Source organism: Ambystoma mexicanum, chromosome 2q, assembly GCF_040938575.1.
Source record: "Ambystoma mexicanum isolate Mex_15411 chromosome 2q, UKY_AmexF1_1, whole genome shotgun sequence".
Classification (NCBI taxonomy): Eukaryota; Metazoa; Chordata; class Amphibia; order Caudata; family Ambystomatidae; genus Ambystoma; species Ambystoma mexicanum.
In genome coordinates, this window is record NC_090924.1 from 909,648,447 (window position 1) to 909,661,427 (window position 12,981).

At 42.1% G+C, this 12,981-nt stretch overlaps 1 protein-coding gene across 3 annotated transcripts in view; it reads right to left on the bottom strand.

Annotated features, from left to right (window-relative positions):
* OSBPL3 (oxysterol binding protein like 3) overlaps nucleotides 1-12,981 on the bottom strand; it is a 1,742,686-nt gene that overhangs the window by 969,343 nt on the left and 760,362 nt on the right. Inside the window, exon 6 of one of the 3 annotated variants that reach the window (XM_069648199.1) lies at nucleotides 5,446-5,514. The exons of the other annotated variants lie outside the window; for them this stretch is intronic. The gene's annotated coding sequence lies outside the window, so the exon portion shown is untranslated. The remainder of the gene's footprint in view (nucleotides 1-5,445; nucleotides 5,515-12,981) is intronic. 3 annotated transcript variants of the gene reach the window in all.

Genomic DNA, 12,981 nt, shown 5'->3' on the forward strand with positions numbered 1-12,981 from the left:
ATCCCCATGTCCCCTCCCAGTTGCCCTGTGGGCGCTTTGAAACAGAATTTACTTGCTGTATAGGTGCCTAACAAGAGAATAATAAATACATAAATTCCTCTTCCTGCAGGCTGTTAAAATGTAGTCTAAAACTGCACATACCACATGGGGATAGGACGAATTTTAAACACAAATCTTATGCAATAATCAAAGCCCTCACGCCATGCTGAAATAAACAGTTTTTCAAATTGCGTCCATAGATCAAAGACACTATGGGCAGATAGACAGAAAATGTTGCAGGGTTTCAATAATTCCATTACAAACCGGGCAATAAGCAGTACCCGATTTATACCAGCAGTTTGCAATTGGCATCAGTGGCAATATATTTAGCCTCATTTTCATATACAACAAACGTGTATCGGCCAGGTATCCTTCGCTGTTTAGTCTTTTTTCAAAGCCAAATATGGTCATCCGGAAACCGGGGACAGGCACTTATTAATCATCCTGGCAGGTGACCATTCATAAAAAGCATCCTTTATTTGTATTGAACAAAATTGGACAAGACTAATAAGGATCTGATGTAACCAGCCCAGGGTAGATTGGTAACAGTCGCAGCTCATCGGGTCTTTTAGGGTTTCCCTGTATTTCCCCAAGGTCATTACTGGTCCATATTCTGGCCCAATTTAGCAGCGGTTTTAACGTTGTGTTTTCTTCCAAAGTAATGAGGACAAGCTCAAAATAGATCAGCACATTTTGTGCACTTTGTGGGAGAAGCCGTAATGGTTTTTTTTAAAAAGAGAGCTTGCATGATACTGAATTTACACTGCAACTACTTGAGATGTGCATACTTCCATCACTTGTTTCCAAATGTCTTGTCAAAACTCAGAACTTCATCACTTATTTATTAAGAATTAGATTTTTCTTCTCAATATGCTGTTCCCACTTCCTATTCCTACTGAACCGTATACGCGGAAACAACATCTTTATTTAGATCTCCCCCATCTTTAAAGTAAGGTTGATATGTGGGGTTTCATCCTTTTCCACAAGGCAGAACTTTTTTGTTGAATGGGTTGATTTAGTAAATTGATTTATACATCTAATTAAACCACTGTGTGTACGAGAAATAAGAACACCATGGTCTGTAAACATTAATATATTAATCTTTTCCCCACCCAACTTTGGAGAGTCAGCATATTCCACCGCCAGGCTATCCACAACATTGTCCAAACAAATAAAGAAGAGTGTGTGCCCCAGAAACACTCTTGCCTCTCACATCCTTTTCAACTGGAAAGTGACTTGTAAATTTCCCCCCTGCTTCGGGAGAAAATCTTTGATAGTAATAGCGATAAAAACTGGTAAAATGATACACAGTACACTTTCTAGCTTGATTTCTGGTTTTCCATGTAAAAAATAAATATTGCCTTAAAGCCCAGGAAGCTTTCACCGAGTTAAGACAGTAAAACACATGGGTCATATGTGCTGGTGAAAACCTGATTTTATTCAAATGGGTCTTAAACAGTTTCTTAAATTGCTAATATTTATGACAAACTAAAAATGAATAGCAACTCAGCAACCCTTGGGCATAACGGTCAGTCGGAAAAAGTAGGACATATATCTTTGAAGTCGCATAGTCATTCAATCAATGCCGTGTTTAAAGTTAGTACATTAAAACCTTGAGTTAAATAAAATTCTATCTTGCTTTATAAACCGACCATTTCGGATAAAGTTGCTTGAAGTTCGATGAAACCAATAGGCCAAACTGCCTATTCTGACTTTTCCTTAACTGACGTTCTTCTTTCATGCCTCCTAGCTCATCAAGATAAAAGCAGTAACTGGTTTATCATCTTCCTTAGAAAGAGGTGATGACAGATGACATAGCTAAGCTTAGAACTCTCAAATGCTTTCTCGTAAGAGTTGATAGATCTTGAGATCTCGTTAGCTAGGAGGGCTTTTTGATTGTCACACATGGATAGAAACAATGCAACTGGCCACATTTGATAAGCGTCCAGTATGATAAGCATCATTCAATTTGAATAGCATAGAAGAATTTGGTGCCGAACCGGGAGGACCAAAAGCCTTTTACAAAACTATTTTGAGCAGAATGCAGCAGGGGGCTAGTTTTGGGTCCCGAAGTGCCACGTCCATACGAATAAACTGCTTTAACTTTATTCAGCGAGAAAACATTGAACAATTAGGTTAACAGGCCACACCTTAAACTTCTTAGTGAATTCAAAGATCCACCCAATAAGTTCATTCATAGGCAACAGCTGTTTTCCAGTGTTTTTAATGGAGGTAAAAATAAAAAGGAGTGAACTGCATACCAAGGTAATTGTAATGCATTAAATGGCCATGTAAACTAGGTTTAACCAACTTCCTTGCCTGGCAGTAATGGGTTCCTGATTAAACATACCTAGGGAGAATAGGGTTTGTTGATTATGTTTAGATTGTACGAACATAGAAAGTCAGACATATCCTCACCTGTTGTCCTAGATTAAATGAGAAACGATTCGAACTACTTGGTCCCTTTGTTCATGATGCCCAAACATTTATAACGTCTGCTTTTTGGGACAGATGTACGTTAGGCAATATTCCATCAATGGTAATTACCACGAAAAATATATGGAAAGTAGCACGAGTAGCCATAATGATTTGGTGATAAAATAGTTGCATTTAAGGAAATTATCTCAAATTGACATGAACTCATTTAGTAAATTATAATTGTATTGTTGTGAACATTTTCTTTCTTATGTAATGATGGTATATCATACATTTAATTGTGTGAAAAATATTTTACTGAAAATTACCATTAGAATAAAAGTTCCTAGGAACGATCCTACAAATCTCATGACAAAGCAAAACTGCTGACTTATTAGGGTTTACTAACAAACCACGCTAATTCATATAAAGAGTATAACTATCTATGAGAGACTGTAAAGCATGAGCATCGTCTGCCTAGGCCATGCACAGTATTTGCGTCTCTTCAATAGATGGCACATCCATCTTGCAATCAAAGTGTGGAGTACAGTGAATTAGTTAAAAAAAAAAAAAGACAAAAAAAAAAGGAAAAAGTGATGTTCAAGAGCACCGGTGTCAGACACAAGATGGGACCGACTGACCCCGAGCTGGGCCTGACCCATGTGTGCGCAGTCCCACGGACTATAAGTATGGTCTTAACTGGGTCCTTGTAGGTTGCAGAATGAACTGGGTCTGAGGCGATCTGACTGGGCCCATGAAACAGACTAATGTCTGAAGCTGTGAGCTGTATCTGCGTATGGCCTGCGAACCTGGCTTGGGACCTATTGGCCTTGTTCCCGGTATATATAAAAAATGTACTTTTTTTCTGGAGGCCTATAATAATCCAAGAATTTGGGCCTCATTACATTGGGCATGCAACAGAAAAGTGGCAGAAATTCTGTTTCCAACACTTTGTTGTGGTAACAGAATTACTGCCACTTCTACCACTCTGCCCATTTATAGGTTTGGCCTTCAAGTGGGGGATATACCTCCAGCAAGAAATGGCTACCCAAGTTAAATCCACCAAATCCCCATATGGATTCCTGTGTACTCCAGAAATGGCGAATTACACAGCTGTTACCTCACACGTAATCAGACTGTAAATGTGCAGGAAACTAATCTAGCTGTGAAGTTACAGCCAAACCTACTCTGAGGTCCTTGTTCTGTTTGGGCACTGTACATTTTTAGTATATTTTTCACTTCTGCAACAGGACTAAAAGTTCAGGTAGATAGCATTTTATAAGGCAGATATCAGACCCAGTGAGGGTCTGAAGTAAGGTCAGCAAGGAGAATCTCCAATGACATCTGGGGAGACAGGAATAACGAAACTGAAAGACAGCACTATATTAAGAACCATCCCTGTGTACAGATAAAAGTTGACATATTAGAGCAGATAGAAGAGCAAGTAGGGTGTATGACACAAGTGATTTGGATAAAGTTTACAGAAAACAAATGTTATCAAGAGAGAAAAATGATTAAACTTGACCTAAGCTTAAACGTTGGTAAAACGAAAGTTCTGTGTGTTCAAGCCAAAATTCACCAAGCAATGCAGATTAAATATTGAAGTGGAAGGCCATTTTCACCTAGAAGAGGTCAAGTTTATGATTATTTGGGTATCCACGTTAATGAAAATGGGCAATGGACCACCCAGTTACAGAAGGCACGCACTACACTGGGGAAATATGGTGGAACAAAATGATCCTTTTTCAGCAGACATGTGAGGGGAAATTCACCTGGACATCGAGCTTATGGCAAACAGGCTACTCCTGCCACACCTGATGGATCAGAGCTATGAAGCACTACAAATAGCCTTAATCTTACTAGGGTGGAAAAAAAACTTATGAAAACTGTTAAATCTCTCTAGCTCGACCCCTTATGTTCTTACACATTTGGAACTAAATGTATGTCCAATTGGTGATCTGGCCTCTCTCTCTCTCTCTCCAACATTGTATGGAGTGAGGCTCTAGAGATCAATGATTTGGGGAAGTATTTAGATGCCTTGAAACATCTTCTGGGCCTTGAGGGTGGCAAAAGCATTCCTTGGGTGGGCTATGTGAAAAAAAGCTTGTTTGAACTTAACGAGGCCAGATTGTGGGAGGAGCCACAAAATATAGGCAAGGCAGCCTGTAGAAGAATTAAGAAGGCAGCCATTGTAATCGCAAGGAAAAAGATGATTGAATTTGCAGGCACACAAAATTTTGGTTTGTGGCATTGCTGTTCTAAATTAGAAATTGGTTTATATGCAAGATCGCTCTTTGTAAGACAGGTTTGGGACCTTGCTGACTGACACTTTAACCAACCGTTGGGCCGGGGGTGGTTCAAATGTTTGCCTCGTATTTGGTGTGGGATAGGAGACAGTGTGTGGTCACAAAACCGTTGAATGTTAGATGCTCAGGGAAGCTGGTGTCTCTTCCACCATTGAGGCATTAGAACTATGCAAAGGAACCACAAACTTATAAATGGCTTCTAAAACGAAACGGATGGGCCCAGTAATAGAGGAAAAGTGACTGAAATCATTTGAACATTAAATATGTTTATGATCTTTCTATGTGATAATTTAACACAGATAGTAATCATTGCTGTTATTAAGAGTCAGTGGGACGGCGACTATAATCTCCTAACTGTACTCTAAAAAGAGACTTACTCCCTTTGTTCTTTTTATTGGGCACTTTGTACTTTCACTATATGTATTCTTTTCTACTTGCAATTTTGATTGATTGCATTATAACCTTTTTATTCATGCACATTTTTATGTTTGTGGCCGTTATGCCATTTTTGCCGAATAAAGTTCTTTGATTGATTGAATGAAACTTCTTAGATAACAAAAAAACACCTACAAAGAAACGTTTGCTTCAAATTGGCTACTTCATTTATACAAATATGAAACGTGGGGAAACCAGGGGATAAAGAGGAATACTGCATCAATATAACAAATTGAAAACAGCCACATACCCATCAGCTTGAAGACCTCCTTAAATGTTCCAAGCCATAGAAACGAATCCACAATTATTCCATTACCCCCTTCAAAGAGAACAAAAACAGAATAGCATGAGCGACAGCAGAAAGTTTACAGTGCTTCATTCAGACTAATTCAGCTGTACAGAAAATCTATGGTTTCTGATCGTGTTGACTAAACATGCTGTGAATAAGAGGGTGGCAACAGTAATTGTAGTAAGGATTACAGGCATTGTGAAGTGAGGACCAAACATGTTATGAGACTTGTCTTTTTTACAATGATTCTGTGCTCTCCATTTCTACCCACAGTGAAAGAGTAGTATCTACATGTTTTTCGCCATGTGGCTGTTAATGCAGGCTCTGATGAAAGCTCACTGGAGCAACTACACCAATTTAGGTAAGCTATATATATTGAGTTCATTAGGTGCAAGCAAGACCCCGCCTGCATTCCAACACTGTATGGCCAGCAGTTAAAAGACAGGAAAGAACATCATTAGGGGGAACCCCCAAGCTTCTGACACAATGCGTTGTAAGCTGTCACAATTCTCCATTTTACACACATATATATATCATCCCGGGTGGATAAACGTGCGCACCTTGGAAGCAAGACGACACGAAGCAACACAGGTTCGATACCGGACTGCGCTTAGAAACCTCTGGGTATTTAAGCACGTTATAAATATGCAACTAAGACAAAAAAAACAATTACGCAACTAAAAAAACATACAATTCCTGTAACAATAACAGCGCCTCGATGCCCACGGGCTGTGAGCACGCTTTAAAAATGGTAAATAAATAAAAAACACACAATAGGTTTCTCTGCCAACCAGTGAGGGTTGCAGAGAAACTACGGGTTAGGAGACTCAATCTACATCATTTTTTTTTTTTTAAAGTAGCTCCGCTTCTTACAGCTTCCTCTGATTCTGGAAATATGACTCAGGCCAGATGACAAGCACTGTACTGGAAGTGTCCAGCTCCTAGCATCTGGCCTCTATAGCTCCAGGGAGGGAAACTCCTGGTCTCCCCCTCTCTCTCTTACGGACGGGTATTGTGCCACTCTTTCTTCATTCCACACCTGTCTGTACTCTCTGCCAATGGAGTTGTGTAGGACTGCATCTACTTTAATGGGCCTGGACCACTGCAATGAACCTTGTCAAAGAGGTCTTGGTTATCCCTTTGTGACGTAATGTGCCCCAACAGTAAAATGCAGTGAATGGACCTGGTTGGGGAATTATCTCATTAACCCTCTTTACACAACCCCCCTCGTTGTGCATGCTTCGTCTCATTCAAAGGTCTCACAACCTTTTTTACTTGTTTTTGCGTGTTTATTGGCGCACTGCAGAAGTTGGGAACAAAACAGGAATAACATTTCATCAAACCCAAAAATTACAGGAGCAGCTGTTTATCTCGTGGCCCTTGTGGCACCTTTATTACGCCTATGAGGCGATACCTGGGTTCCACAAGTGTGCTAGATTTAACATGGCCCAAGTGTTCTATGCCGTCCCTGTTAAATCTGCATTTTCCGCTACTCATGGTCAGTCCTGACTCTGCTATGATCTTCTGTACTCGCCACAGCATCTAGTTCTGATCATACCAGTCCATGCCAAACACCAATATATCATCTAGAAAAACCAAGACACCATTCTCTGCATGCAATAGCTTGCTCATGATGCATTAACGTGTTCAGGCTACCGATAAAAGGCTGACTGAGAATGACAGGATCAATGGGCAAAACCTTTTAGACATCCCACACACTCCCAAAGACATCCATACCCTCAGCCTTCATGTCCTCACAGGACATGACCCCTCTTCAGAATTCGGATCCAGTTTCATTTCAAGGTGCTTTGGATGTGACCCGCTTAACAGGGGTGTGGATCCCACCAGCAAAACGTATACTCCTCCTTCAGATATCTTGTCTTCAAACATTATCTCTATGTGGAAACAACCAAGATGTTCAATTTGCTTTCCACCATAAGCTACAGGTTCGATATCCACACAATGCAATGATTCATGGCCGAACATTATATAAAAAATCGTCTTGGGGAGAAGCTTGCCTTTCACTCCTGGATCCACCAGGATATGAATTGGTCTGCCATCCACTCTTGTGAACTGTGGATTTTGGATCAGACTTCCTTCGCGCTGTCCACAGCAAACACTGCCTCTTCCAATGTCCTCATTCAGTTCTTCCCCGCAATTTGTACTGCAGCTGCATCTAATGCTGTAGTATATCAAGACACGGCCTTCATTCCTGCACCTCCTACATGGTATTTTGAAAGCTTGGAAAGCGACTGGTGTTTTCACACCTGAAGCTTTGTCTCTGCTCTCCCTGAATGGTATCCGGTTAAAACGGTATCAGTAACTTCTTTCAATTAATTCACAGTGGGGTTCTTGTTTTGGGCTAGTTGAATGTCTTATCTGTCTTTCCTCCAATTCCTTCACACATTTAGATGTGTGCTCCACTTTCTGGGCACTGTGAAGGACTTCATACAGGCTTGGATGGCCTCTGAACCAGAGCTTGTCCCTGACTTTACTATCACTGCATTCCAACCCGAACTGGTTGTGAAACCGTTCATCTTTTCGGCTTCCAAAGTTGCATGTTATTGATAGGCCCAGAGTGCTGTGATATATTGTTCTACTGTTTTGCCATGCTCTTGGACTCTTTTTTCCAAAATATAGTTTTCTAGAATAATACTGACGTTGTGTTCTTTGTGCTTGGCTATATTTATTAGGCATTTTCTATCTTTGTTAAGACCTTTAGCTTCTTTGATTGGTAAGGCTGGTAAATCCTCAAATTGTTCTTGTCCTGGCATTACCGGACAATGGGCCTCATTACGACCCTGGCGCTAATGGGTTAACGGCGCCATAAAAGGCTGCGGCGCCGTTAACCCATTAGTGCCTAATTACGAGGTCCCTTTGCGGGACCCGACCTTAACGGCTGGTCTAGACCAGCCGTTAAAGTAGGGACCCGCAAAGGGACCTTCGCGGTAAGTACAGTACCACAATTTGCGGCACTGTACTTAGCGCCTTCGCCATTCCTATTATGCCCTATGGGGCAAAAATGGGAATGGGGAAGGGCCATGGGGAAATTTCACCATGGCGGACACGTTACGATACCGGCACCAACCATGGTGCTAATAGCGCCATGGTTTAGCGCCGGTATCGTAATGAGGGCCAATGTATAAGTAATGATTTCCTGCGTACGATGCTGTACCTGGCCCTAGAGACAACATACACTATCTTTTCCAGAGTATTGGGGGCTATCCTGGTTTGAGCAGGGCCACCACAAGTGGTGGCATGTTCTGCATGGCCAGTTACTGGCAGATCCCACTGTTCCTGGCCTTGACGAGGGAATGGTCTCCCCTGCATTAAGGTGGAGGAAATTGGTCCTAGTGTCTTAGTATAGTCACTTCACATGGTGGGTAAAGGGCCAGTCATCTTGCCTTTGTTAAACTATTCTGTTCAACATTGGTGAAAATGGTTTGCACACACCGATTTATTCTTTCTCAATGGCAGTCACAACAGTGTTGTTGCGGAAGAGTCCCATCAGTGTGATGTTGCAGTGAACCACTTTCCTTTTCCCTTAGGAAAGCTCCCTGTTCATTATGCACCCAAAGTCGATGGTATACGGTCAAACCGCCTTTTGCATTATGTGTCAGTTCATTCTTTCCCTGTGGTTGTGTCTGGATGCTTCTTCCCCACTGTATCGGCACCAGCAGCGCTCATCATATGGAACATTCATGTTCCTCAGGGATTTGGCGTTCTTCCCCAGACTACACTTCCCTTGGTCTCATTGCCTATTTAAGTCCTCATGTGAAGCAATATCAAGGTCCGAATGGAAACACTTGCCACTGTACACTTCACCCCCATGCCTCGTTCTATCCCTTCCTAGTTCAAATGGCAGCACCTGTTCCCAGTTCCAGCTCATTTACTCACACTGGTTAGGGGTTCCTTTACACACTGTGTGACCCTTTCAGCCGCGCAATTGCCTTCAATGGATCCAACCACCTTTCCATCCCCTTAGAGCTCAAATCGAGCAGAATAGTTTGGGTCACAGCAAGTCACTGCCTTGTGAACCACAGACAGTCCCAGATATCTTCCACGTCCAGGCACCTGCTGGACGCCTAGTGGTGTTGCACTCTCTATCAGTGGAGTGACGTGGCCAATGCAGGTATGATCAATGCTGATTTTATTTTTTTAGGTACAAGTACTCCACTAACAAAGCTCAACGGTTGGAGAGAAAACTGAACATGCCAGCCCACAGGAAAGAGATGGGTGGTCGCTCATTCCAGGTGCAGGCTATTAGATTGTGGAACACTCTACCCACCAACCTACGAAGGGAATCAACCTACTATCATTTAGGAAAAGATTAAAAACACACCTCAATTTATAATTCTGGTTATAGTACTAGCAAGAGCTACTTGCAGTTAGGCAGGAGCTACCAGGGGTTGAGGGGGTGATGTCCAGGAGTATGAACATTCAGGCTCGTTTTCAGGCTCCCCTCAGCCACCTCTTCTCCCTCTCTCATCTCAGACTGTCTGCCTGCAATCCAGGCATGGTGTGTCGTCTCTGGTCCATTTACTCAATACCGAACAGGCCAGAGATACCCGTTATGGTGATTGTTGCGCTTCACAAAACCCATCTATAACATGACATAACGTGAAAAAGAACCCGCCAGCATCCCATTGCTGCATAGTTATCAATTAACTGACAGGTTGAAACCTTGGTAGGTAGAATCCCAAACATCTGGAACAATGGTACGTGTGATCCCAGACTAACCTTATGGAATTGCATTAAGTCTTACTTCATTATCACCCAAGACCATCCTGAAGGAGCAACTGCATTCAGCACCCACTTTCTCTTGACTGGCCCATCCATCCGCCCCAAACTTCAAGCACATCGTACCAGCCTACATTCACATGGTGGTACCACCACTAATATGATGCACATAACTGATACAAAGAAATACAAATAAACCCTTATTGGTCAATTGGAAAAATGTACAAAGAAAAGATGTAGCGGGTAATGTTTTGTAAAAGCCACAAGATAATCCTTCCAAAAGGATGCTTCAGAAATTAAAGATCTGGGTCCTGGAGAAGGTTGAGGGTCATGCCTCATGTCAAACCAGACCTCACTTATCCATACTGAAGGCATCAGAGTACTGCTGAAAATGAATGTCTAGATCCCTTTGTACGAATCTTGGAGTGGAAGAAATGCATAGTTGACTGTTTATGACTAGTCAATGATGAAGTTAAACCCTCCGCGAGCCGTGCTCAGTCAGGATACATGCGGCTAGCATTTGCAGTTGGTCACAGGGGCAGCAAATCAATTTCAGGATTATCCCAGGTAGTAATGATTAATATGGCAAGCATCCATTTTCTGTGTTTAGTACAATTACACGGTCTGTCAGTGGAAGACAGATTAGGGGAACCCTAATTTTCCAGGTATAAATGAGGAATGCAGCTAATGTACATTATGACCACTAATCTTTGCAGCAACAGAATAAAGAAATTCAGGGGTAGAAAGATACAAGTCTCCCTTCCTCCTCTAATAAAGGAGACCCTGGTTCTTGAGTGAGAGCACATCAACGCTGAAGTCGTTTATAAATATCGGAGGGTGTAGCTTCTGTAGCTCCTGAGACTGGAAACCCAACTTAATTTAGGTTTGCATTTGCTGTTTGGTAACACAGCTGAGCACTGCTAAAGGATTTCGGTATCACCCCATAATTTCACAGCCCAAAATACATCATTTTTAAAATCCCAAAAATGTTACTGTGCATTTCAGCACAAATATATGTTGCGGGTAATAAATAATTTAACGGGAGTATGGTGGGGTTCGGGGGGTGGGGGGTCTGCCCCACATAACTGAGCTGAAAGGTGCAAAAATAAAAAAGAATTTTGACATCTTCAGATTCAGTATGTTCTTTTACGCAGTAATCACATAGATCCAAAGGTTTCTCGACATCATCTCCAAGTCAGTTCACAGCAGCAGCACGGGTCACACATTCTCACTGATATCATGAATCCACCCCAGAGGAGCAAATGGATTCTCTGGTTGATGTGAAATGCCACAAAGTTTTACTGAAGGTTTGATGGGCTGCTCGAGAAACATAGCCAATGGAAGGTGTCTATACAGATCAAAAGACTTCGTAGGACCAAAAGCATTATCCAAGCCTACAGAATAAGATTTTCCACATAGATACTGAGGAGTATCCCCTGACAGTGCAAACTGAATTTCCACCACTGATGAGAGTTTGGTTAAGGAAAGTGAGTCTGCATTTCAGCTAACCATCAAGGTTCTCCACACTCCGTGGTCAAAGTGGGCGGGAGCAGTTGGGGGCGGTGCTCCTCTACTTTTTTTTAAATTACATTTTACTGTTCCTATACTTTCATTTTAAAAGAAACCATTCCGGAATGGTTTTCGTTTAAAAAAAAAAAAAAGTGTAGGAAGAAGTTGAAACTTGCACTTTCCATGCACTGCACTGAACGTTCCCTTAAACAGCAAGCGCATGTATTTGGGGTTTTGTATTGTGCGGGAGGGGGCGTGATGATGTTGTTTATGGGGTTGGGGGTTAGGCCAGTAGGGGACATAGTTCCACTACTTCTTTTCGTACACTTCGAGCACTTTCCACACTTCGTTATGTCCCCACCACAAATCTTAGGAACCCCAACCAAAAAAAGTAGCTAGAAATAGATATCCTAGAGATCTACTGAGCAAAGCTAGTCCACAGGTTGAATGAAACCCGGGTTTGCACTTAAGTGACCCCTTTTCACTTTCCTGTTAAAGATCGTGTTTTGACCAGTAGCCATGCAGGATAGTGTCAATGCCTCCCGATTCCTTTAAGACTGAAGGTGTGAGCCAAGCATCCTTGTATCATCAGTACCACTCGAGAAGAGCAAGCAGCAAATCAACCACTGAAACCATTTTCACTTTCTGAATCACTCTGGAGCGAAGTAGTGAATGGAAAGGGGATCTGAATAATGGGAATGCTAAAACAATGGATAGTTGTTCTCAATCCACAAAGATAATAACTAGAGAGACTGCGCCAGATTAACTAAAAGGTTTTCTCCACTTCTGTGTCATGTACACGGGAAAGTGGAGAAAACAGCACATTCTGTAGGCAGGTCTGCAAGTTCTTTGCCCTGCATTTGGTCTGACGTGTATAAACCAGCATCAGGTACAATGTAGGAAGGGGTTATGCATATCAAAATGAGTATTTCTCCTTCGCTTTCTCAATTTCCTTTCACATGTGTAGTTCCCAAATCGAGGTGGAAAAGTGAAAACTGCGCCAGAAGGCACGATTCCTTCAAGGCTAGTCGCTGCAGATGCTTTCGTTTGGCCCACGTGGGCTCACACACACTATGCACGTGAAAGTGTTACTAATGCACCAGATACTTGCATAGGCATGGCAGTGCTGAATGCGGGTCCCTTGCACCGGCAGCCAGCCCTTTGTACTGTTCTCAATGCCTTTGGGAATTAGGAATTGCAAGCAGAAAACGGTGAGGACTGATCGACAAGGGGCAAAGTGCCCCCTAA